We start from the raw sequence: 27,040 nt of genomic DNA, 5'->3' as shown, positions 1-27,040 counted from the left end.
GAAGCAATTTTATTACATGACAAAGAGTACAGAAATATTCCTAATGATACACTGTACTCTTAAGCACTTACTCTGCTTTTTTTTTTTAGCCATTGTAAGCGCAAAATAATGTTCAGCATCATTGACCACCCACAGAACCTCTGGCCTGGATTAAAAATTTTACCGGTATGTTCGCGTGTACGGCAGACACGTATTCATTGGTTGGTGCACTTAAGCTAGTTGCTCATTTTGTGCTAAAACCTGTTTATTGCACTTTGATAACATGCATTGTTTAACTTAAGGTGCAGTGATGTGTTTGCGAGGGGAGATGTAAGCCCGAAGGCTAGGTTTCGCTCGTGAGCCATGCGTGACGCATCTGCATCTAAACAGGAGCCGGATTCTGCTGCGACTGACGACGGCAATAATGGTGAGTTGTTTAACATCGCTGTTTGAATTGTTATGTAGTACTTGTCTCATTAACTCACAGGTGGAGACAAGTTAACGAACTAGATCCTGCATTATGTATGGGCCGTCAGGACCCTCCATTGCCGTTTCCTAAATAAACCTTTAGTTGCGAGGCTGTCTTTATACACACACAATCGCGAAAGAAAGAGAGAGCGATATCGGAATGCGCGGCACATTTTTCACCTCTTTGTAGCCGTAGCCATGGGTGAAGTAGCCTTATCAATATATATATATATATATATATATATATATATATATATATATATTTCTTTTTTCAAGTCCGCTTACACCTTCTTTCGCCCACGAAACCAAATAACCCTTTGGTAACTTGAAGTGAAAGTACAGAATTTAATGTATTAAACAGTTGCACACATGATAATTCACTCCTATTTCGTACCTGTTGGTTCCAAGTGCTCTTGCTGTTCAGTTTGGTTTACCTCAGAGCAATTATTTTTGCAATAGTGAAGCGGTGCATCACGTTTGTGTAGAAAAAGAATGCATCATTTCTAATAGCTTCATGTCTTTCATGCATTTGCTTGCGAAACCAGTAGTGTGATCTCTTCTAGTGCATAAATGAGTGCAAAAACGTTCTCATTTGTGATCCTAATAATACTGAAGCTATTGACACGAATTGTAGTCAGTCAGACATCAATTTTGTGGACAGTAGCAATACTTATTTAACTTGTTTAAGCACCCTAGAACAAACAGTGTACATTTGCATGTGTTCTGCAGTCACAGACCATTACAGTCACACCATTACATATATGTCACCCCTTTTTACATTTCATATTGCAAAATTGGGTATTTGTTTTTTCAATTTCTGATGCAGTCAAAATTTCTTTTCCAGTCATGTAGTAAGGAGGACGGCACCAGTCTAAAACAACACACTTCACACACTAAAGAGAAGCTACTGCCTGCTACAACAAGGCTATTGTGTGGACTTTTGCTGCTCCTACAAGGTAAACAGCACCAGGTTCAGAAATAAATATGCTTGATATATGCCGTATTGGCTTGCTAGTCTTGAGATACATGTCATTTATTTGTAGCAGATGATATGAATGTTTGTTCATATTTGTGTTTCAGCATATAATTGGTTCAAACATAAAAGAAAACACTGCATAAGTTTGGCTAATGAGTGCTGTATCTTATGTGTTACTGTTCTGCCCCAACAGAGTCTGCACCAAGCACATCTTGGTCCTTGTCATAGGAGCCCCCATCTACACCAACAGGAAGGAGCTGGAGCCGAATCCGCAGGGCTTTTACGCAATGAACAAAGACGATCCAGAAGTATTAAGATGAGATATCGAGTCTACGGAGAACTGTGTCAAAAGTTAAAAGAGCCTCGGCCATCATTCCACCAGCACGGATATTGGTTGAGTCATCCAGGTACCTCAACAATAGAAAAATCTGTGTTTTCAGATGCAGCTGCAACCCCTAAACAAGACGAACGATTCTGGCCAAAAAAATTCCGCCAGCTTGCCCTTTCTTAATCAGCTTCTGCCCTTTCTTGATCAGTTTCCTGGCCTTGTCAAATTCCATTTGTGCCAAGTATTACAATTTTTTTTCAATGAATGCAAGCTTTTTCATTCTCTATTCTTGTTAGATCTCATTCCTCTTCCTCATCAAAACATAAAGGTGAACTGATTCTTTGCTCATACTTAATTCCAGTCACTGTTTAGTATCATAACATATCTGTAGCGGTACAGTCGGAACCCGCAATAACGAAATACCGCAACAACAAAATTTTCACAACAACGAAACATTTTCGTATCCCTTGCAAGCGCCCATAGGATTCAAAGCATTTTGTACCTCTCCGCAATGAAATGTCGCTGTACTGCAATCCCTCATCAACGAAATTTGCTGGAATGTAACTCTGCATATTGCGTAAGGCTAGCAGGCTCCAAAATGTACTCACATGCGATCGTTATGCACTAAAATTGCGTAAAATACCACCACATTACACTTTTGTGGGCGCCGCCATTTTTGTTCACAAAAACAACCAAGCACCGCAAGCGATCAGTGCGCTGGAAACGCGTCATGGCCGCTATCTTGTTTGTTGATCGCCTTGAAGCGGCACCATGAGCGTCACGCACGTTGCTACCGACATGTGACAATGGTGTTTGCACACCTACTAGGCGAGATCATACATCGTTGTTCGAAACGCACATTTAGTTTGCGTTCCCCGCTGCTGACGTCTCGGCGAAGCCTACGCCAATCGTGTGAGGCGAAACTGAACGCAAACTGGACGCGCGTTTTGAACAACAATCCCAGATCGCGGCAGTGCACTGCCTAACGGGCGCCTCGGTGAGAAAAATGAAGCAAAAACAAAGAAATTCACGTCCCACCTACATGGAATTGTTTATGGCGCTTGAGATGGCGGTCGTGGCATATGGAGTGTCACGCATCAGGCCATGATTGGCAGCAGCAGGGGCAGCGAAGAGCACGCCTGAAATGTCTTTCTTGTTGCCGCAGGTTGGTGTTCCCTCTTGCGCTGGTTTTTAAACGTGTTTGCTGCCGCTGCTACCACCCTGATATTCCTGCTGTGTGTGCTCTTTTTAAGTACTTTGTTCTTGTAAACATAGTATATTCCTCCTGTGTGTGTGCTTTAAGTAATTTATTCGTGCAATCAAAGTGTGCGATGACCACAGATGTCTTCTTTTCCTGTAAGGATACGTTCGCGTCAGGTGAAAGTTTTGTATTATGTGATGACTGTAACCACCCATACCATTTTGGAACGTGTGTTGCGCTAACAAAGAAACAATACAAAAAGTCAGCAAAACAGAAATGGGGTTGCACAACGTACAAAACTATGAAGCGTAAAGGAGAGAACCTGGATGAAAAGATAGCTAATGAGGAGGCAGCTGACATAAGGTCAATCCTAGTTAGCATAAACGAAAAACTTGATGAATTGATGCCACTAAAAGAGACTGTGCCAAACATAGAAAGATCAGTTCAGCTGATGTCAGAAAAATATGACGAAGTTCTAGAGAGACTCGCCACTCAAGAAAAGGACGCAAAAGAAATGCGCAAGAAACTGGAGGCCCTTCAACTAAAAGCACAAAGAACAGAAGCCGAAAATGAAAAACTACGAAGTGAAATTAACGACCTTGAGTGGTGAGGCAGAAGGCTAAACCTTGAATTTGACGGAATTCAGGCATCCACTGATGAAGGTCTGTTAAACAAAGTGAATTCTGTGGCCGACGTGATCGGTATGTCCAGGCTTGAAGATACAGACATTGATGCTATTCAAAGATTGCCGTCCAAACTTGATAAAATTCCCGGAATTATCGTCAGATACGCAAGGCAAGCAGTGAGGGATCTGTGGTTTGAAAAAAGGCATAAACTGAAGGAGAGCAAATGTACCGCTTCCATTCTAGAAAACTTGACAAACCGTAACCGTCAATTGCTACAACAAACAAAACACGGCGAAGCAAAATGCGCACCAGTACGTCTGGCACGAAATGGTAAAATTTTGGTGCAGAAAGCCAATGGTGATTCAGTGATTGTAGTGCGCAGTGCACATGATCTTCCTACATAATTCTTCTTATTACGTCATAGCCATGTGTATGAAAGTTATTTTTGATGTTTGCCATGGGTAATCGCAGTTACTTTCTTCCTGATGAGGTAAGCACAGTTGTAGCAAGTTATAACAGAACTTCCCTCAAATGTCTTCACTTAAACACCCGTTCACTGTGTAACAAGGAAACCGAAGTTGACGCTTTTATCTTTAGCTTCTCTTTTTTGTTTGATGTTGTCATGTTGACGGAAACCTGGTGTAAAGACGGCCAAAATAACTACACATTCTTCTCTTATCAGTCATTTTCGTTAAATTGATCCAAGCATCGTGGTGGTGGTGTTACGTTGCTGATAAAGCCGGGTGTCAATTGTGAACTGCTTGATTTGTTTTGCGTTGTTTGCAATGACTTTGAAATACTCTCAGCATGTGTGAACAAACACGTATTTTCTGTTTGCTATCGGCCTCCTGATGGAAATGTTCCGAATTTCTTTCACTTTTATGAGCGATTCCTGGATTTCATTTCTAACAATGGTTACTATGTGATTTCGGGCGGTGATTTTAATATTGCTATGCTGTCAAATACTAATCTGGAAAAAGCAATGGAAATGCTCATTATCTCAAATGGGTGTGAGAATACAATTACATTACCCACAAGAGTAACAAAAGACTGTGAAACATTACTTGACCTTTTCATAACAAACATTGACAAAACGAACATCACGACAGCAGTTGTATCATCTGATCATAGTGATCACCTCCTGATAATTCTCATGATACAGAAACACAATATGGAAGCCCGTAAAATCCGACAGCGCGTTGTTTGTCAACTGATTACGAAGGCTGGTCTAGACAGTTTTAGAAACGAATCACTGCAGTCTGACTTTGAATGGCTTCTGGAAATAGAAAATGCTGATGACGTATACAACAGATTTATTAATGAAATAACGACGATTTATAAGAAACATTTCCCGCTAAAAATGTTTACCCTGGGTAAAAATATTCGTAAGCCCTGGATTACACCCGCACTGCGCAGCAAAATTAACTACAATAACTCGCTTTACCATAGTTTTGTTAAAACAAAAGATCCTAATCTTTTCAAGAAATATAAAACATTGAAATAAGCTAAACAAAGAGATTAGAACGAGCAGATCTCTTTACCTTTACTCTGCATTCGTGAGTTGTCTATACAGAAGTGATCAGCTGTGGAAAAAACTAAATCCCTTTATAAGGCCTAGAAAATCGACACCAGGTATCTGGAAATTGTCATTGGATGGCAGAGAAGTAAATGGCAACGCACTTGCCAATTCCTTTAATGATCACTTCCTTCAGTATTCTGATTGGGGAGTATTCAATGAGTTCATCGACTTCATGCCTGCTCACAACCAATGTTGCGCTTTTCTCAGTCCAGTAACCGGATCCGAGGTGATGTCAGTTTTTTCCTCTCTTAAAAATAGTCCAAGCTGTGACGCAGAACTTATGCAAATTTGTCCAATTAAATATGTTCTTGACATTCTGTGTCCCATATAACTTGCATTTTTAACATCTGCTTGTCGAGCGCCTTATTTCCGAAAAAAAATGCAAATTGCAAAAGTGACTGTACTGTTCAAAAAGGGTGATGCGAATGACATGGGTAATTATCGACCAATTTCTGTACTACCCATATTCTCTAAGGGAGTGGAGAAAGTTATCCGTATTCGAATGTCCAGCTTCCTTGATAAACACAATTTAATCTCACCTGCACAGTTTGGATTCAGCAAAAACAAATGTACAGAAATGGCGTTACTTGAACAGAAAGAATTTATTTTATCACATTTTGAAAAACAAATGTTAGTACTGGGTATTTATGTGGATTTCTCTAAAGCCTTTGACTTTATTCATCACTGTACACTACTTAAAAAACTTGAAATATATGGAGTCCGCGGACATTTCCTGCAACTAATTCAGTCATACCTTAGTCACCGGGAACAGTTTGTAAAAATTGAATCATGTCAATCTGACTTAAAATCTATTATTAGAGGTGTTCCCCAAGGAAGCATTCTGGGTCTACTGCTCTTTAATATTTACATCAACGACCTTACAAATATCTGTACAAAATCAAAATATATTTTATATGCAGTTGATGCCAGTATTTTTATAACAGCTCCCGATTGTAATCAACTGGTAAGTGCAGCAAACTCCCTCCTTATAAACCTGAAAAAATGGTCAATAGCAAACCAGCTGAAAATCAATGTTAATAAAACAAAAGCTGTTATATTTAGGCCGAAATCGAAACAGTTCAACACTCCAGCAAACTTAACGTATGGGGGGAACCACTACAAATAACTGTTCACATTAAAATCCTTGGCGTAACTGTTTCCAATAATGTGCTTTGGGATAACCACATTGACACTGTTTTGACAAAGTTAACTCTTGTAGTTGGCGTCTTATCTCGCCTAAGAACATACCTACTATTCAAAGCCAAACTTTCTCTCTATAATTCCCTTTTTTACTCTCATCTAAATTACTGTTTACTGGTTTGGGGCACAACTACTCAAGCTAACTTACAGAACCTTTTTGTCCTCCAGAAAAAAATAGTCAGACTGCTTTATGACTTACCATATAACAGCCATATGCACAGTTTTTTTCAAAAAACAAACATTATACCAGTAAAAAATCTTTATGACTATAAGCTAACACTAGCCTTCAAACGCGAAGTATTTGAAAATAGAACGTTTCTACGCGACTTATCATCACTAAAAGAGAACATTTCCATACACATTGCCCGGCACAAAGAAAAGTGGAATGTTATAACCCCTCGGGCTAACTACTCTACAGAAAAACTGTCCTTCACCCTGCCCCACTCTCCTGAATAATTATAACAAAACTACCACTGATATTTTAAAAATAACTAATGCTGCAATACGGCAACACTATGTATAAGGTATCTAGTCTTTCTCATTGGATGATTTTTGTGTTCATTCCCAGTGTCCATTTTGGTGCTTATGTAGGTACGTTTTCGATGTTCTTTCCTGTAACCTTTTTACTGCCGCCTTGTAGAGGGGGCTGCGGGCCCCTGTCAAGCTGCCGTTTGTTCGTGCACCTTTTACCTGCAGCCTCCTCCATCTTTCTTGATGGGAAATAAACATTATTATTATTATTATTATTATTATTATTATTATTATTATTATTATTATTATTATTATTATTATTATCGTCCGGGAATACGCATCCCTTGCTTCAAGAACGCTGGTTCTGGTGCCACCCGACAGGCATTGTGTGCGGATTCGGCGCCGGACGTAGATTTGAGCGAAAGGGCCGTTATCTCAATCGTTTGCCTTTGCGTACACGAGATACTATCACTTTTGCGCTCGGCACCGGACGTGTCGGCGCCTGCGGGCAACAGCGTGTGCTGCAGAAATGCTGCTGCATGCGCTGTTGCTCTGCGTCAGGTGCCGAGTTATGCAAAATCTCGCAAAAGGGATCGCATCTCCGAAAGCAATTGACTGAGAATACTGTGCCATGGCAATGCTGCCACTGCTGGTCGACGCATGCGGCGCACTTTGTACTGTCGGCAATGCAGTTATATATCCTCGTGCAAAGCTTGCCAAGGTAGGCTAACAGAATCATGACAGTAAAGTTTTGTTCTGTGATGCATTGCCTATCTGTGCTGTCTCTTTTTGCAACAACGAAATTCTCTCTAAAGCGAATTTTTTCGCATTCCCCGCCGATTTTGTTATTGCGAGGTTCAACTGTATTTTCTAGTGTACATTGCCATGTGCAATTCCTGTCCTGAAATAGCTGATGCGGCATTAGCGTGTGTCTTGCATTAACCTTTGCACCGTGTGCTATGTAGCACTTGACTTTTCTTAATGTTTTTGGACTTCAGTGCTTGCAGGGTAGAGTGGCCTCTTTCTTGAATGCAAGCTTTCTCATTCCTGTATGTAATTCCTAGCCTCATTCAGGATTGTTATTCTTGCTCGATAGCCTGGGTTATTGCGCAAGCTACATTGAAGTGATTGATTGCAGAATCTGGTTTAACTGCCATCTCAATTAGTCCTGGTCGCCGTGTTATGTTTCTCGTGTATGGGAGCCTGGTCAGTTGCATTGGGAAACAGTCTCTCGAGGTAAGCACCTGCTCCTGCAGGCCGCACAGCGGCATACACTCCGAATTTACACGTACCGTGATCGGTGCTCCCCGTTCCGTGCTTTCCTGCTGCAACCGTGTGCAAATTTTGCTTGCAGCCTTCCTCGGCCATGATTTGGCGTGAACGGAGATTAGCATACGTGGTTACATGGGCCGAAGTGTATGCAGCTGATAGCCACGTGGGTTGAAGGGCCTGCAAAAGGGGCTGCAAATGGTGATGGCCACAAAACCGACCGTGCCAATATGCCAACCATGCCAAGTGTGAGTCACATATTACGGCACACAATATAAGAAGAAACGTGCAGGTTGGAAAGGAGGTAACGCTAAAATGGTGGGTAGTCCATGTCGCTGTGTTGGCTGCGGCAGCAGATGCTTGCGTCACCTGATTGCTTCGCAATGCAAGTTGCTCATCTTCAATGGCAACTGTCGGTGGAGAGAGATGGGACACCATCCAATCTGCTTGTGCTGCTAATTGTCGCTTGTTACTAGACCACCATATGGGATGAAGGCAAGCACTATGCCTGCAGTCAGACAGCTGAATGTGCCGTAAGCGATCTGTGTGCGTGTATGCTCACTGTTGTCATGTGGATCTTGGCCAATGTATTGGGCATAGTCTGAACGTTATGTTAGAGGTATGCTGCTGAAGTGATTTGATTGCAGAGTCTCATTTCAATGCTGTCCCACCTGGCCATGGTTGCTGTGTTACATTTCTCAGATGTGACAGCCTGGTCAGTTGCATTGGGAAACAGTCTCTCGAGGTAAGCACCTGCTCCTGCAGTCCGCACAGTAACATAGACTCCCTGTTTACACGCACCATGATTGGTGCTCCGTGTTTGTCCTTTCCTGCTGCAGCCGTGGGCAAAGTGTGCTTGTTGTCTTCTTTGGCTGCGATTTGGCGTGAACGGAGACTTATTATACATGTTCACATTGTCCGAAGTGTATGAAGTTGATAGCCACATAGGTGGAAAGGTCTGCAGAAGTGGCTGCAAAGTGCTGATTCCCACAAAACCGACCATGTCCGCATTAAGAGCAGGTGGGGTAGCAAGTGTGAGCGACACATTAGCAGCCACCAAAAGAACAAAAAGAAACTTGCAGGTTGGAAAGGAGGTAACACTAAAAGGCCAGGTAGCTCATGTTGATGTGTTGGCTGCAGCAGCAGCTGCTTTAGTCACCCAATTGCTTCACAATGCTAGTTGCTCATCTTCAACAGCGACTGTCGGTGTAAACAGGTGGGATCTGCTTGTCCAATCTGCTTGTGCTGCTGGTGGTCGCTCGTTACCAGACCACCATGTGCGAGAAAGGCAAGCCTTGTGCCCAAAGTTGGATGGCTGAGTGTGCCTTAAACGACCCGTGGTGCGTGAATGCTCACTGCTGTCCTGTGGATTTTAGCCAATGTACAGTGTATTGTATGTACCTTATGCAGTGATTGAATGCTGAGTCTCACTTTATCCTGGTCGCTATGTTATGTTTCTCGGATGTGGCGGCCTGGTCTGCTGCATTGGGCAAGACTCTCTCGAGGTAAGCATCTGCGCCTGCAGTCCACACAGCGACAAAGACTCTTAATTTACACGCACCATAATTGGCGCTCCCCGTTCGTCCTTTCCTGCTGCAGCCATGGGAAAATTATGCTTGTGGTCCTTCATTGGCTATGATGTGGCGTGAACGGAGACCAACATACATGATTACATGGTCCGAAGTGTATGAAGTTGATAGTCACGTGGGTGGAAAGGCCCGCAAAAGTGGCTGCCGAAGGTGATGCCTACGAAGTAAATCGACTATGTCCATATTCAGTGAAAGTGGGGCACCAAGTGTGAGCGACTCATTAGCGGCCCCCGAAAGAACAAAAATAAACGTGCAGGTTGAAAAGGAGGTAACATTAAAATGCAGGGTAGTCCATGTCGCTGTATTGGACGTGGCAGCAGATGCGCGAGTCACTCGATTTCTTCGCAATTGCTCTGCATGATGGCCGTCATATGCAACGCCAAAAGTGAGCAGTTTACGAGCTCGCATAAATTGTTTCAGCGTATCTTGATACGCAAATTTTATATGTGGTTTTGTATGAGAAGATGCACTGTTTGTCTTCTGTCAATAAAGTCGTGAGTCCTGTTCACTCACTTTTGGCTTGTTTGTATGAGCATCAGTAGAGGCTCTTCAGTCTCCTGGAAATTAGAACGCACCAGCTGGTGCATTCTATGTTGCTGGTGAAAAGAAAACACACTGCTATAGATTTCAAAATGAAGTGCTTTTAACTGATGAGGCAATCATCACAAACATGCTTGCATCGGATAGTAACAGTGATGACCACGACGGCAGCACTTACGTGGTAAGGCAGGCTGCCTCAACATTGTTCCCGTGGGAGGCCCTGTAGGTGATTCAGCCCTCATGAGATTCTTTTCGCGAGGGACCTTCCGCTTCACTACATGGAGCACCTGGATGTCTTGGAGAAGGATGTCGTCAAGCTTTGTGTAAAGCAAACAAGGCTGACGGACATGGGGTTCTCTCGTGCAATCCTGTGGGAAGTACATGGTGAAACGCTTGTGGCAATTTCGTCCCAGCCTTTCTTCTGGATTTCTCACACTGAGATGCCGCTGCAGCAACATTCCCACATTCTTTAAAAGATGCCTTTTTGGGGCCACCAAAGCAATGCCTCGGTGGAGCTCGTATGCCACTTGCCGCCAGTAACCTCTCTTTGCAGTTGTTATAGCAATGCCATTCTTGAATGCCGACAGCCACGGCTTGTTAACGACACATGATTGGAGTGCTCAGGAAGGAGGATTAAACAGTTTAATGAATCCACACAATCAGAAGCCAGATGGTGGGAGGGGGTGGGGAGGAGAAGTGACCTGCCCGCCATTATAATTTTCTCTGAACAGCTGTGCTATCCCCCATTTTGATGTTTCTTTATGCTACCCAGTTATAACAAATATCGGTTATAACAATGGAATTTTCGTGGCGCTTGAATATTGTTATAAATGGTTTCGACTGCATGTGTGTGTGTGTGTGTTAGCACACGTGGACGTTGTACAGTACGGTCCACTGTTAAAGGGAACCTCGCGCAGCGTGGCCGCCGCGCTCCGCAAAGCGCCCCTTTTGAGAAGCCGCGCTAATCGGCGACACGAGGCGCTTGCGCAGTAACCGCGGAAGGTGGAGCCAGCCCCACGTCGTTTGCTACGGCGCTCTCCCGGCGCTTGGCTTGCTCAGGCAGAAACTCTGGAACGTGACTGGAGAACTAAACATAAAAACCAGATTTTCCTCGCAGCTGCATAATGGGCGTGCGTTTCTGCAATATATTTTTTAAATTTCTGATTCTTGTGAGCCACTTTTTCTGCGATGCAATAGTTCTGCAAGAGAGACATCTCTAGTTCTCGTCCGCTTTCTGTTCTGAACCCACGCAAGCCACCTCTAGCTGCGCAGCGGGGCTATTACTGCATTTGATCTGTCGCCCAACAGCAACGGCCGACATGGTTATGGTATTCATACTCCATAACGACAAACGGTGCAGCTGCAGGCAACGAGACAGGTTAATGATGCAGAAATACACGAAAACCTTGCTAATTCGACCACCGTTTATTCGGATAATTCCGACTGCCTTCGAGGTCCCGCCAAATGCCTATGCAAGTCTACGGCATCGAAAACTCGTTTATTCGGAGGTGCCGCTGCTGGATTCTCTTTATTAGACGGACTCCCGATGTGGTACGTGCCGAGGTATTAACCTGGTGGGCTCAAATATTCGTTCTCTGCTCTGAACTGCATGATGCATCATTTCCTGCGTCCCTATCACTTCGCGCAGTTGCAGGTGTGTTGGCAAATTTTCAGACCACCGTTGATAGGCCGAGAAAGAATTCAGCCGCACAATTTCGTTTTCGGAGCATCGCTGTCATGCAGCACGCGGCGGCGGCAACTACCGCCCGCACATATCAGACACCAAGCGAAGCGTGTAGCTGCAAGCCGTTTAGAACAATTATTGCCTGGTCGCTGATCCTTCTTCTTCAAGTTTTTCGAAGGCGTCTTGTCCCTTCACAGCCAATGCGCGCTTCCCTTCCTTCGGTCAGCATTGCATTTCAGTTCCGACGAGTCGAAACTCCAGGCTTTCTATGTGCTCTTCGCCGTTTGAGCGGTAAAGCTGCCTCCAGTGCGAAACCACTTGCAAAAAAGCTTCTGCTGGAGCACCTACCATATACTGAAAGTAGCCACAGAAACTTTTACCACGATGGATCAGTTCTGCTTCGGATACTGTGGATAGTGCGCACAAATTGAAGAATTCGAAGAAATTGCAAAAAAGTGTCATTGTCGCGCAGTTTTTGTCCTCAGAGAAAATGGCCATTGCGCAGTTTTTCACGAAAGAAATTTATCTTTCACGCGAACAGTTTCCGGCAATTTTTCAGAGCCTTTCGATAATCCTACATTCGGATAATTCGGACGTTTTTTGCCACTCCCTTACATTTCGAATTAACGAGATTTTACTTTAATCACTACTGTGTGCAAGAAATATTTTTCTATTTTCCCGCCTTAAACAGGGGTAGTAATTTCGAAAGTGAAGTGCATGTATCAAGAATATTGCAATGCGTTTTAAGTATAAGATAACACTACTTCGCAAATCGTGGTTGTGAGGGACTTTCCTCTAATTTATTCACAACAAATAAGGCGACTTAACGAGCTCTTCATCCACTTAGTAGCGTGTAACGTCGCCTTCAGATTCGATGACTGCACTCATACGTGCGGGCAATGATCAGTACAACGCCTCGGTTAATGTTGTGTCTCGCTTCAGCCGCTCCTATTCGGACTCCACTGCAGTCCACAAGCCGTCTGCAGACAGTCCGTGTAGACACTGGCGTGCCAGAGCAACCTTCATCATCCCCCGAATGTTTTCAATCACGTTAAGTTTGGGTGACTGAGGTGGCCAGGGGAGGACAGCCACAACGTGTTGCTGTAGTAGCGCTTCCACTTTCTTGGCAGTATGCACAGGCGAGCGGTCATGCTGAAAGACGTAGTCTTCATCTGGAAACGGGCCATGTGCGAGATAGGGCAAAGCTACGTCTTTCAAAGTTGCAAGTACCTCTCAGCCCTGAATTTTCCTTGAATCCGTACGAGGGGGCTGAGGCCTTCCTTTGTAACTACGCCCCACACGCTAACGACGGTCCGGCCACTGGCCGCAACGCTTTGCACGAACTGGCGTCGGAACTTAGAAAAAAAAAATTGTGTTGTCAACATCGCTCTGATAGATGCTCCGCAAAAAGATTACATGTTGGCCTTGGCACTGAGGCAGGGGGAAGCCTTCTCTTTTGCTCAATAAAAGTTTTTTTGCTCACTTATTTCAGTTTAGGCTTTCGTACCAAGAAGGGGTTGGTCGTGCCCATTACGCAGATCCCTTACTATGCGTAGTAAAACTAAGTTATGACGTTTAAAATATTGTTCACGTTCTTTATATGCGAGAGAGAACATGTCATCATATCAGGCAGTGGTCTTGTCCGCAAACACACCAAACCTAGTTCTTCTAGCAATAGAAAAGAAACTCCAAGTCAAAAAACAAAGAAAAGATATTTGGCAAATGGCACAAAATGAGAGATTCTTCACGAAGTCCATTAGAGTTGGAAAACTCACCAGGTATTTATGGGTCGCCAAACACAAGCCTTTTGGTCCCATTTGGTTGTGAAACTGCACTCATCTGTAAAAACGACTTTTTTCCAATCGTGAGCAGTCCAGGACTTGTGCTGTTGGGCAAACACGCCAAGCGCTTCGTTTTGTTGCACACATGCAGCAATGTTTTTTTGAACTGCACGTCTGCTTCTCAGGCCTGCGTCACGAAGGCGCCACTTGATTGTTGTTTTGGAAGCGTGAAGACCAACCGGTTCCCGTATTTCTTGGACGGATGAACGTGGATTCGCGGCTGCGACAGCGATGATATGAAGGTCTTCTTCGTGACTTGTTGCTCGAGACCGCGGCTTGTGAGGTGCATCCTCGATTCGGTTTTCCTTCTTGTAGGCTTGTATGATCCGGTTCACAGTTTTGAGTGGCCTTTGTGACAACTGTGAAATCACACGTTGCAAGTATCCTCGCAGGCATAGCTGCACGATATTCCATCTCTCGCTCTCTGGTGCTCTAGCCATCTCGAACTGACTGCTGCCAGAGAAGTGAAGCCGTTGGGAACCCAACAGCGTCTTATCACCGCCGCCCGGTACCTGGGAAACACGAAATGCTGCATCAACCCTTTTGCTACCTGGCTGCTTTCGAAATCAACAGCTTTCTGGTTATCTCCAGCTCAGTTTGTATGTTCTGCCTTTATTTTAGCCTTTGGCGTGAAAGTAGTTCCAAGAACGGCATCCTTGGCGTCTGGCGGCGGGACTGCGCTGTGCTGTTGCACACCACATGCGGCTGTCTGCTCCTTCCATGCTTAATGCCCGTGTGCCTTGTGCCGCTGATTGTGGACTCGGACCTTGCATTACGAGCCATTCCCAATTTCGAGAATTTGTACCCCCATTGCTACCAGCAGAATGAACCGGAAACATTTTTTGCATTAAATTGTGGGTATTTCTGCGTCATTAACCTGTCTCGTTGACAACAGCTGCACCGTTTGTCGTTCTGGAGTATGAATACCGCAACTGTGTTCGCCATTGATGTTGGGCGACGCACCAAATGCACTAATAGTCCAGCCGCAGCTAGAGGAGGTGGTTTGCGTGGGTTCAGAACAGAAAGTGGATGAGAACTAAAAATGTCTCTCTTGCAGCACTATTGCGTCGCGTAAAAAGTGCCCCACTAGAATCGGAAATTAAACATATTGCAGAAACGCACGCCCATTATGTAGCTGCGAGGAAAATCAGGTTTTTATGTTTAGTTCTCCCGTCACGTTCTAGAGTTTCTGCCTCAGCAAGCCAAGCACCAGATGAGCGCCGTAGCAGACGACGCGGGGCTGGCTCCACCTTCCAAGGTTACTGCGCATGTGCCTGGTGTCGCCGATTCTCGCCGCTTCTCAAAAAGGGTGCTTCGTGGAGCGCGGCGGCCAAGCTGTGCGAGGTTCCCTTTAACAGTGGACCGTACTGTACACCATGCAGAAACAAACTCCTAGCACACCTCAAACAAGAATTCTTTAACATCGAGGATGCACGTTTTTGCATTACCAAAACAACACTTTGCTTAACTTCTGACCAAAGTTTTTAATTGCTAAGGTGCAGCCACTCCGCATCAAATTATGCTATTATTCTTATGCTATATTTAGAAATGATGATGTTGTTTCAGGGAGATGCCAAAAAGGGTTTATGTACAACATTTAAAAAGTGGCAGCGAGTGCCACCACAACAAAGGTGACGGGCTGGAGCACAGCTCGTCCTCTTTCTCATCTGCTATGCAATGTCTTTCTCGTCTGCAGGACAGGTAGCTCATAGCATTACCCTTCGGCGACAAAAGCACCAACTCGGTGCAGTAGAAATACGGCGGCAAGGAAAGGTTCACCGCACACACAGGGTTGATCAGTGTCTGAGACATGGCTTCAGGCAGATGACATGCACAATGTCAGTGCAACGTTGAGCCAATGGGAACGAAAACAACAGAGCGATTTCGTAGCTTAAATCAGTCACTTGGCGGCACACTTGATATGGGCCGGTGTACGGGAACAGCACTTCTTCAGAAAGCCCGACAAAGCCTGCTGGGGACCAGAGGAGGACACGTGACCAGAATCAAAGTAGGTAGTCATGTGATGGCCATTGTATCGCTTTTGCTGTTGGATCTGCGACTTGCTGAATCGAGCGCAGGCAACTTGATGTGCATGATCAGCACAGGCAATAGCCTCTTGAGTAAACATGGTAGGGGGGCACGTGGAAAAAGGCACCAGTGTGTCCATGGGCATCGTAGGATTTCGGCCAAATAAGAGAAAGAAAGGCGAATAACCAGCGGTCGCATGTTTTGACATGTTATACGTGAATGCCACAGAAGGCAGTGCAGTGTCCCAATCCTGGTGGTCAGCAGACACGCACACTGCCAGCATATCGGTAATTGTTCGGTTCAGTTATTCCGTCAAACCATTCGTCTGGATGGTAGGCTGTGATCAGATAGTGTTGCGTCGAGCAGGACTGTAGAACACTCTCGATCACCTTCGAAAGAAACTGTCTGCCCTGGTCAGTTAGGAGTTGCCGAGGTGCCCCATGCTGGAAAATGACGTCATGGAGTAAGAAGTCCGCAAGTATTGGGGCAAGTTCCACCACTGGTAAAGCTGGTGCCACTGTCGGCGTGACGTGGCATGAGGGATCACGTGGACACAGCGGCTGCGCCGGCTGCTTCAGAAGCACTGAAGCAAGCTGAAAACAAAAGTTTGAAGTCCCACTTGTACTTCGGTTCTGATTAAGTGGTGAGGCCTTGCCGCCTTGGGTGTCTGCTTGACAACACTTGAAAGTACTATAATAGGTTGTGGCTGCCTTTGGAGGCATGCAACATGGAAGTCTACTGCTCGGTGCCGCAGTGCTGGACATACACAGCAGAGCCCGGTATCAGCCTTATTCACACTTAGCCGCAGAACAAGAAGCTGCATGAAGCTTGGCTCGCGAAATTTAGAACAGGCAAACAGCCATCGGCGACAACTCGGGTGCGCAGCAAGCACAGACGAGAGGAAGATTTCTGCTACAGCGTTGGGACATTCGGTGAGTAGCAGAAAATCTGCATTGAGATGCTCGCCCGGGCCCGCTGCGCGGCTGGTGTGATGATGGTTTGGTCTATAACTTGTTGATGCTAGACAGCGGCAAGTTCACTGGAATGGAAAGGGTCTAAGTGTTTTTGAATGAATGAATGAATGAATGAATGAATGAATGAATGAATGAATGAATGAATGTTTATTTCATCTTGAGTACACTTTCAAGAAAGGTGCAGGGGCAAAAGGTGCACAGCGCCTGACAGGGGCCCCTGTACCCGCAATATATGCTTTTATTATACATTATTTAGTGGTAGTTCATTGGCAGTGAGCTGACACACATAACGTTACATATTTTAACACATTGTACACGAGTTTACACAAACCGAGAACAGAATTGACAAAATTATTGGGTTACAGTTTGTTTACTAATATAGATGGTGAAATAAGAAAAAAAGAAATGTTCCCCTTTCCCCCCTCTTCTCCTTTCCCGGTCCACAGGCAATAAAGTACAGGTTATACAGGTAAATTACCTTAGTACACTGAAGTGCAGCATATAACCATGAACATGTATGTATCCACGTGAAACAGAAAAAAAGGAAAAAAGCGGGTTATAATATATTTATGTTGCAACAATCACTCTCTCGAACACTGTGTTAGTAACAATTCCTTCACATGGTTTTTGAAGGCGTTTCTAGTCATACTGAAATCAATGTTACCTTCTAGCTTATTTAAGATTGTTAGTACTTGGTACCTGGTTGTTTGTGTACCATACTTGGTCCTCATGTTTAGGGTCCGTTTTCTTTTTAGTCTCATATCGTAAGGAGCTTCAATAATGATTTCGTGTATATATAGTGCATTTTTTTATATATACTGCAGTAGTTTAAAATCATAAACGTCGTTAGCTTTAAGCATTCGGTATTTAAAAAATAATAGTAATGTGCTTAGTTCATGACATGGTCCCTGATAGTTTTCATAAATGCGCAATATTTTCTTTTGTAGAATAATGAGCCTGTTGTAGTTAGTTTTTGTTGTGGTACCCCATACCAATATGCCGTACAATAATCGAGTAGAACAGTGAAGTATATAAGTTTTGTTTCAGCCAAATAGGTATTAAGTGTGCAATTTTATACAAGCATCCAACTGATCGGGAGAGTTTGGTAGCTAAATTATTAATGTATACATTCCATGAAAGGTGCTCTTGGAACCAAACACCAAGAAACTTTTGCTCCTTAACCCTGGTTATCTGTTGCCCTTCAAAAGTTAAAACTATTTCTCTACTTAGTGGTTTGTTAAGTGCACGAAATATTATGTACTTTGTTTTCGCTGTGTTAAGCTTCAGTCAATTTTCCCGGAGCCAGGCCGCGAGGGACGCAAGGCAGGTGTTGGCCCTTCTATCTAAATCTGTTAGATCTGTGGAATTAAAAAAGATATTAGTATCATCGTCATACATAATAAGTTCAGGAGAGTTGGGTATAGTTACAATGTCATTAATGTAAACAAGAAATAAAAACGGTCCTAATATTGACCCCTGTGGAACTCCTTGTGTTAACTTTAGCTGTGATGATGTGGTGTCTTTTATTTGCACGATTTGATAGTGGTCAGTTAAGTAGTTTTTAACGAGCTCTAGTACAACTCCCTGCACACCATATCTAGACAGTTTGTGCAGTAGGATATTGTATTTTATTGAGTCAAATGCTTTCTTTAAGTCGAGAAATAAACCAAGTGTTAACTTTTTACTGTCAATGTTTGTAAGTATGCTATCTTTGATATAGCACAACGCTTCTTCAATTGATCTATTTTTTTGAAATCAATATTGGCTACTGGACAAGATTTTGTGTTTGTCAAAAAAAGAAATCAGCCTTTGGTTAATCACACTTTCAAAGGTTTTGGACAAAATAGGCGGTACCGATACCGGTCTGCAATTTGATAAATTATTTCTATCGCCTCCTTTAAATATAGCTCCTACTCGTGCTATCTTAAGTTTTTGTGGGAAAACACCGGTTGTTAGCATGAGATTAATAATGTGAGCAATTGTCCCCGAAACAAAGTGAGATTTGTTTTAATTCTTTAGAGCCAATTTCGGCAATTCCAGGGGCGACGTTACTTTTCAGCAGCCTTATGGACGCTTCCACTTCGGTAGGAGATGTTGGTTGCATGAATATTGCTTGTTCTAACATGGGTATAGCTGTAAGATTAGTCTCACAATCAGTGGCATTAGGCTCTTCATAACATCCTGCATTTATGAAATGGGCATTCATTGAGTTAGCCAGATCCTCACCACAAGTAGTTCTACCATTTATAGTCATTTCCTTTATATCACCAAACTGTTTTTTTCTATTTGTTAATGCATTTACCATTTCCCACACCTTCTTAGGGTTGTCATAAATGTTCTCAAATTTTGCTGTGTAGTAATTATTTTTAGCTTTTCTTAAATCATTGTTCAGAGAATTTCGGATTTTTTTGTATCTACAAAACACTTCAGGATCCCGGCAGCTAAGGAATTCGTGGTATAATTTATTATCCTTCCTTTATACGTTGATATAGATTTTTGTTTATCCAAAGTTTTCTGTATTTTTTATTTCTACGCACCACGATTCTCTTGAAGGGAAATGCTTTGTCAAAACAGCTATAGACCATGCGAAAAAACATATCATGTGCAATGTCGACATCGCTCTGCTCTAATATAACGCTCCAGTCATGCCCTTGAACTAAGTTAACGAATGCCTCGCGTGAGCTATCATTGAAGTTTCGTAGAAATGATACGTGCTCATCAGCCTCATTTTTATATCAAGTAGTTAGTAGAAAGAGTGGCAGATGGTCGCTAATATCGGAAGAAAAAAACACCCGGTTTTATATAATCTGCGCTGACGTTTGTTATGCAGACATCCAATAACGTAGCACTGTGTGTGGTGATTCTAGTGGGTATATCTATATAATTTTGACAGGCATACGTTGACAACAGGGTCGTAAATTCTCTAGAGTACGGGTCTGAGGATTTCAGGTCAATATTTATGTCGCCCATAATGACAAATGTATCCCTATTGAAAGCATTGTCACATAACAGCGTCTCAAAGAAATGAAAATTTACTTTTTTTCCTAGCGATGGCCTATAGACAACTACTGTTAGTACCTTGCCAACGAGTAAGGCTAAACATTCCATATCGTCATTCATGACGGATAGGTGAGGCAGCTTCTCACGTGTAAGTGTGTCCTTAAAATATATAGCAAGGCCCCCTCCCTTCCTTACGTTACGGCACAAATGCTCAGAATGATACCCAGGTAGACACGGTACTTCATTTCCGTGAATCCAAGTCTCTGAGAACATTATCACTTCAAATGATATAGTACAGGAGCCTAGAAAGTGGGTAATGTCATCAACTTTATTGCTGATGCTCCTGCTATTGATATGCAGAAAGCAAAAATTATTTTTGGAGAGAGAGAATTTAGAATTAAAGGCATCAATCGTGTAATAATTTATCTCATCTTCTAGCACGGCCATGACAAAATGAGGGCCAAAAATGTTCAGACGACGCTACGCTTGAAAGTAAGCCACTATGAATGCGCAGCCGTATCAGCACATATCTTATTCAGATCTGCTTGTGTGGCGACACAGATTACAGGCGAGCCTTCATCTCTTCTTGCCAGAATTTTCCCGCCGTTTGTCCAGACGAACTTCCAGTTTGCAGCTTTCTTTTTTTGGATTGCCGCTGAAAGCAGCGCCTTATTAGCTTGCGTGAGATTCTCGTTTACGTAAACGCGTCCTCGCCTTACTTCCAAGCACTGAACTGTCTATCCTTTGTTTTAAGGAGCACATCAAAAAAGGCATGGCATGTGGTCATGATGGTGTTATGAATTAATGCACTGGATTACGAAAAAGAAGCAGCGAGAAATTGCACACTTAGAAGTCTGATAAACATACAGTACAACACAGCTTGGGAAATAATATTGCAACGTCCCAGAATTTAGAAGAAAAAAAAACATTGAATCGCCACGACGGCACATCACAGTCGCTGTAGGCGTCGAAGTCTCTATAGCGAAATTATTTTTGAACAGCCCTGACAGCATCCACACAATAATGATTGTTTGTGTACTGTCAAATACTCAAATTCTGCGGCCTAAATAAAGCTCGCAGCACAGTGCAAAAACGCGCTTGTAGCGAAAGTGATATATTCTGCGCAGGACAGGCATGCAGGCGCGCAGTCGGTCGCTGCGAACCCGTGCAATTGCTGCATTGAGGCTTCATTCTGTTATGCTCCATTTCATTATACAAACAGCCCACTATAAGAACATATTTTACATCGTCTGCTGTCAGCATTTGCCTACCTTTCACGCAAGAAACCGGTTTGGGAGACTCCATCGCGGCAACTGCACACAGTGGTGTTAACTGTACGTATTCGGTAAAAAGGTAGAGTTCATAAACTATTCTGTGCTTTCTGTTTGCTGAAGATTATCGTGACAGTAGAAAACTTCCGTCGTTTTGAGAGTACTTGCAAAAATGTCCAGGAGGGCCCCCGCGTGGTGTTTTTGTTGAGCGCCAACAGCCAAACCTATGAGGAGCACGCCGCGTGATCCCTCATACTACGCAAGGAAGGCGCTTCCGACAGATGGTGACTCTATAAGTCCTTACCCCCAATAGTCTGTAGCAATGGCAACCCATCTGTTTCCCGAGACAGGCAGAGGAAACGGGCCAAGTAATACGAGGCCGACGAGATAAAACGACTCATATGGAATGTCAAGAGGCTGAAGATGGCCAGCAAGCAGGAGTAGCAGCTTTTTCCGGCACTGACAAAAGTCGCAAGAGACCAAGTAATGACGCACCGAGTGGGACATGCTTGGCCAGTAGAACCGACAGCATGCACGATTGTATATGTGCAAAATGCTGAGGTGCCCCGCTGTTGGTGCATCATGAAGCTGGTTCAGAACAGTTGAGCGGAGGTGTGCCGGAATTTCAAGTAAGAGGTCAAGACCATCAGAAAGCAAACTGCAACGATGTAAAGTGTCATTGTGGAGAGAGGCATCAGAAGCCTGGGAGTTGAGATGGTGGATAATCTTGCATAGGACCGGGTCGCGGTGTTCTTCGGCAGCAGTGTTGAAGAGTTCGGAGATGGCAAGCACACAAGGACTGTAGTCGCTCGGTGCAGGTTCCAGTTAGCAGACGGGGTACTGGGAAACGCATTTGGCATCCTGATGCAAACAACTTGTGGATTGAGTACTCTTAAAACCATAATGCCCACCGTTCAAAGCAACCCGTGGTATCTTTGAGCGAAGATAGCCGCCAGAGAGCATGATGGTCAGTGATCACGATAAATAGCCTGCAATACAGATAAGAGCAAAATTTTGTGATGGCCCAAACAAGAGCCAGGCGCTCTCTCTCTGTAATTGAATAATTCCACTTAGCGGTGGAAAAGAAGCAGCTGGCATGCATAGTGATACAGTCCTGACTACATCGACATTGAGCCTGAGCAGTGCTGATGCCAGTGTCATGGTCACTCACTGGCATCTGTACGCACTTCCGTGGGGAGCAGAATCGTCAAAGTGAGCCAGCACAGGTGCCGTAGTGAGCAGTGTGATGAGCTGCAAAAGGGCAGACGCTTGGGCAAGACCCCAGATAAAGGGGACATTTTTCTTGAGCAGGCATGTAAGAGGCTGTGCTATCTCTGTATAGTCTTTCACAAAGCGACGAAAGTAAGAACAGAGGCCATACAAATGAGCGGACGTCTTGCAAAGAACGGGACTTCGGAAAGTTGGTAACAGTGCATACTTTGGTAGGGCCAGGTCGGACACCAGCGCATCAACAAGATGGCCAAGTACAATGATCTCACCGTCTGAAACCGCATTTCGAGGAGTTTAGTTGAAGCCAGGCATTGCAAAATAGCTGTAAAATAGCTGATAGTCACTGTAGATGACTGGGGAATGTAGGCAAAAAATACGACAATGTCATCAAGGTAACATAAGCAAGTAGACCACTTGAACCCATGAAGGAGGGAGTCCATCATTTGTTCAAATGTCGCTGGGGCATTACACAACCCAAAAGGCATGACTTTAAACTGGTAGAGCCCATCAGGGATATCGGTGGCAGTCTTGTTGCGATGCTGATCATCAACGGCAATTTGCCAATAGCCAGACTGAAGATCTATAGAAGAAAAGTACCTTGCGCCATGCAGAGAGTCGAGTGTACCATCTATTTGCAGCAAAGGGTAGACATCCTTTTTTGTAATCTTCTTCAGGTGCTGATAGTTCATGCAAAACTGCCAGGTGTCTTTTTTTTTGTGACAAGCACCACAGAGGACGGGATGCCCAAGGACTCGCAGGTGGTTCAATGATATCCTTAGTCGCCATTTGCTCAACTTCTGTTTGAGTGACATGGCGTTTGGATGCAGACACTTGGTAAGGGCTAAGGGCAGCTATGGATGGGTCTAGCATCCCCAGTATCGATGCGATAGGATGCGATGCGATGCGATAGGATAGGTCTGGCCAAGATGGGGCGAAGAAAAATCAAAAACATCACGGTAAGATGCTAACAAGCTGCAAAGGTCTTCGGACTGAGAAGGGCTCAGGTCAGGGGCAATCATACCATCAACAGGGTCGTTAAGCGTAGTACTCATGTCCAGGTTTGCAGGTGACGACTGTGGAGCATCAATAGTCGGGGCCAGAGTGTCACGTCTGTCTAAAGGTGACATACTGCCCAATGTGATGCCTTTGGCAAGAAATTGTGGGGTGCATCCAAAGTTGAGAATAGGAAAACACACCCTGTTCTGTGCAACAGTCGCAGCAGAGTGAGGGAGCGCAACATACTGCACCGAAAGAGCATTGAGAGAAGGGGAGATCACATAGTCACAGTCAGAAACAGGTAGCTCTGAGGTCAATGTGACATATGTTGCAATAGCTGGTCGCAGATGAACAAACTCGATGACACATAAATGCAGTGGCGACTTGGTGTTGCAGTTGGGTACAGAAGGAAGTTGAAACTATAGAAGGCCAGATGAGCGGTCAGTGAGGGCAGAATGGGTGCTCAGGAAGTCATGGCCGAGGTTGATGTCATGGGGACACTGCTGTAGAATGGCGAAGAGAACTGAGGTCTGGTGGCCAGCAAAGCTCACACACGCAGTGCATGTGCCAATGACGGAAGGTGTACCGTCATTGGCAACACGAACGACAAGTGACGTGGCGGGTGTAAGTACCTTGCAGAGATGAAGAGAAAGGCGAGTGCTCATGACAGATAGTTGCACCCCAGTGTCTGTGAGTGCCAAAACAGGTGCGCTGTCCACTTCTACGTCCAAAAGATTTTGTCAGGTAGCCAGAGTCAGCAGAGGATTTCAGGGTCAGTTGGCCAATGCAGCATCACTTCGGGGAGCTGCACTGGTCTGTTTTCCAAAGATGGACAGCGAGGGTATGGCAACAGTGAGCGACAGGGCAGTGGAGAGCAACAACGCCGGTTCTGTGGGGATGGCGATCGGTCATAGCACAGAGTTGGGGCAGGAACATCAGGGTATGGTGGGTCATTGCGAGCACGAAATGAAGAGGACCGACTGTCTTCTGGGCGGTAAGTGTACACGGGATGAGGTGACGACGGCGGGCGATAGTGACAATGGCGGTAAATATAGCCTATCCCATTGCAGATGAAGTATATTGGCCTGTTGTCACGCATGTGCCACTGGTTTGGATCGTGATATCTGGGTTAGGTCGATTGTGGGTGGGGAGGCCGAAAGAGATTGTTGACCTCGGGGCAACTTATAGTACAGATGGGATGAATGCCTGCATTTGCCAGCTTTTCGTGCATGACGGCTAGTGATAAAAACGGGCCTGAGGAACAGATGGAGACGCGGCCTCAATCTCGCTCCGCACAAGGCACAGCAAGTGTTCGGCACCAGGCGGCTGGACGTCCTCACACGTTGAAGTAACAGTGGTGTTAGGGAGCCACACGAGTTGTTGCGTGACATGACGGCTCTTCACTTCCTCAAAGCAACAGCACTCCTTTAGGATGTCGTCGACGGTTGAGTAGTCCTTATATATAGTAAAATAAAGGCGTCATCGGCGATGCTTTTAAGCTGACAAAGTATGTGGCTGACTTTATCAGCTTCAGCCATTTTGTTGTCAACACGCCAACACAGAGCTAACATGTCCTGAATGTACAGGCGCCGACAAAAGTGTTATACTCCACGCAGCGGGAGCCGGAGCAACGGCAAACTGCATCGCAACGCCATCTACAGGCAGCATCTGGGGATCGAGACAGCCAATGGGTGCCCTTTATTATCTGCAAGCATGTCGCTTGACTTGTGTCAATGTTTCGTGCTTCGGCTCGCCAAAATGCCGAGCGACGCCACTGCAGTAGCAATCTGCGTGGAGTATACCACTTTTTTCGGCGCCTGTACATGGCATATGATTCAGTTAATGTTTGGGCCTGGCACGAAAGTTCCTTCTTAGTGGCTTGCTGGCACCCAGCTGCCTTCCGGAAGAGCTCCCATAGTTTCTGCTTGCACTTGTGTCCCAACTAGTAAGTTCCTCAACGTGTGTTTCGAACCAAACACGGACTGTTCCTTTGAGGTAGCAGATAATGTTAGCCAGCATGATGATTGCGTCCCACCGGTTGTTCTTGCTAGCTCGCTCATATTCAGTTAACCAGTCTTCAATGTCCATGGAGTCAGTACAGAAGTTACCAGGGTCTCGAAGTTTGGCCAGGACAACCGATGTTGTGGTAGCCGAGGCTGGAGCCAGCGGGCCGCTCAGTCGACATGGTCGTATGACCCAAAATATGACCACTGCGAAGCTCCATGGTGTCCTTCAGATATACCCCATGCCTCCACCAAAGATGTTACGGGGAGGTATCAAAAAGGGTTTCTGCATAATATGCGCACAGTGGAAGAAAGTGGCACCACAACAACAAAGGTGGCGGTCCTCTTTCTCGTCTATTATGCAACGTCTATTTCGTCTGCAGTACCAGGTGGCTCATAACAGTATTAAAAGAACTAAAATTTCATTTATGAATTGATACATTTATATAATGTATGTCGATGCCCTAGCTGGTACGTGATGAAAAATGAACAGCACTAAAAACAGGGCCAAACAAAATCAAGACGGTGCACTATTGTGTGTCTTGTTTGCAGGCCACACTTGTTGCTGCCCCAGTAACAGTGGAGATAGTAACCGTTTTCTGACCAGATCTTCTAGTGAGTAGTGTGGCCGCAGCTACGTATAGAAGAGGGAGGGCACTATTTTGCAAGTCACCTATCACTCAATTGTGCTTTGAGCGTTGTGGGAATGCTATATTATTCTAGATTTAAAAATACAGAAACGGAGTTTTGCACTAGAACTTCGACAGTATCATCTGATCCAAGTTTCACCCACTTTCAGTGACCTGCTATCCGACTTGTTGGAAGAGATGTTTGGAAGTCACTCGTGATCATGGTATTCTAGTCATCACGCAACGCATATTGTTATTTGATCACACTTGGGAAGTGATGAGGCAGACAGTCCGAAGCAGGGCTGCTTCTTGCTTAGAAGCTTTCATGAAAATTATGGCATTCGTAGTTCACAGTAAAATAAGGGCGAGTAGCTCCAAGAGATTTGAAAGTGTTGTGTCTCCTGACACCCTTCTATTCTGAAAATTGCCAAGATGCTTAGTTAGGATGGGCTCCCCACAGCAAGCAGCACTTACGGTGAGGTAACGGTGAGCCTCAACTAGGCAACTGGCCATAGCCGTCTGATTTTGAGTGATCGGGCAGTAACGAGACGCACTCCCTATGTCCATAATTATCCGCCAACTTCATTCTTGACGCCTTTCATTGGTGTTCCCCCCCCCCCCCTCCTCGTATCCATCACCCCAGTCCCCTTCTTAAAATTATTTTTCGTTACTTACTGTTGCACTCTTCAACATTCACCGGGTTGTTGAACAGTGTGGTGGCCCCTAACATTTATGTATTTCTGTTTCTCCGTGAACATCGAGGCCATTCACTTACCTGCCCTCCCACCTGTTTCTTGTGGCAGTTTCTTAGCTTCCCTAGCCCAGCACCCCCATACTTGATATATTTTGCCATGTGCAAATCAGCATTCTGTAGGTCTTTCTTTCTTGTCCTGTTATTTTTTTGCCATATTTTCATTCTTAATAGCTTGTACTAACTAAGCCTAAGATCACACTTTTCTCAAGTTTATTAACATAATGGAAGCCAGAGACAAGGGAAAGAAAAAGAAAAAAAAAGGGGGGGGGAGGGTGTTTATTATGTGTTTCCTAGACAAGTAAGTTACAATATTTTCGGAATGCTTTTCTTCCTCACAGCGTGGTTGACGATTCGGTCAAATGCCAGAAATGACTGGCTCTTCGACAACACGAAAGCCTGGTGGG

General features: G+C 44.6%; 1 protein-coding gene and 1 long non-coding RNA gene across 6 annotated transcripts in view; both read left to right on the top strand.

Moving 5' to 3' along the window:
• Positions 1-27,040, top strand: part of O-fut2 (O-fucosyltransferase 2) — a 66,052-nt gene that overhangs the window by 11,773 nt on the left and 27,239 nt on the right. The gene's annotated exons all lie outside the window — the stretch shown is intronic.
• On the top strand, positions 127-10,192 carry LOC142582272 (uncharacterized). The gene is made up of 3 exons (XR_012828404.1): positions 127-406; positions 1,292-1,403; positions 1,617-10,192. It is a non-coding gene; the product is annotated as an uncharacterized LOC142582272 (long non-coding RNA).

The sequence above is a fragment of the Dermacentor variabilis genome, chromosome 5, assembly GCF_050947875.1.
Source record: "Dermacentor variabilis isolate Ectoservices chromosome 5, ASM5094787v1, whole genome shotgun sequence".
Lineage (NCBI taxonomy): Eukaryota > Metazoa > Arthropoda > Arachnida > Ixodida > Ixodidae > Dermacentor > Dermacentor variabilis.
Note: the sequence above shows the minus strand (reverse complement) of the source record. Positions and strands in the feature narration are given on the sequence as shown.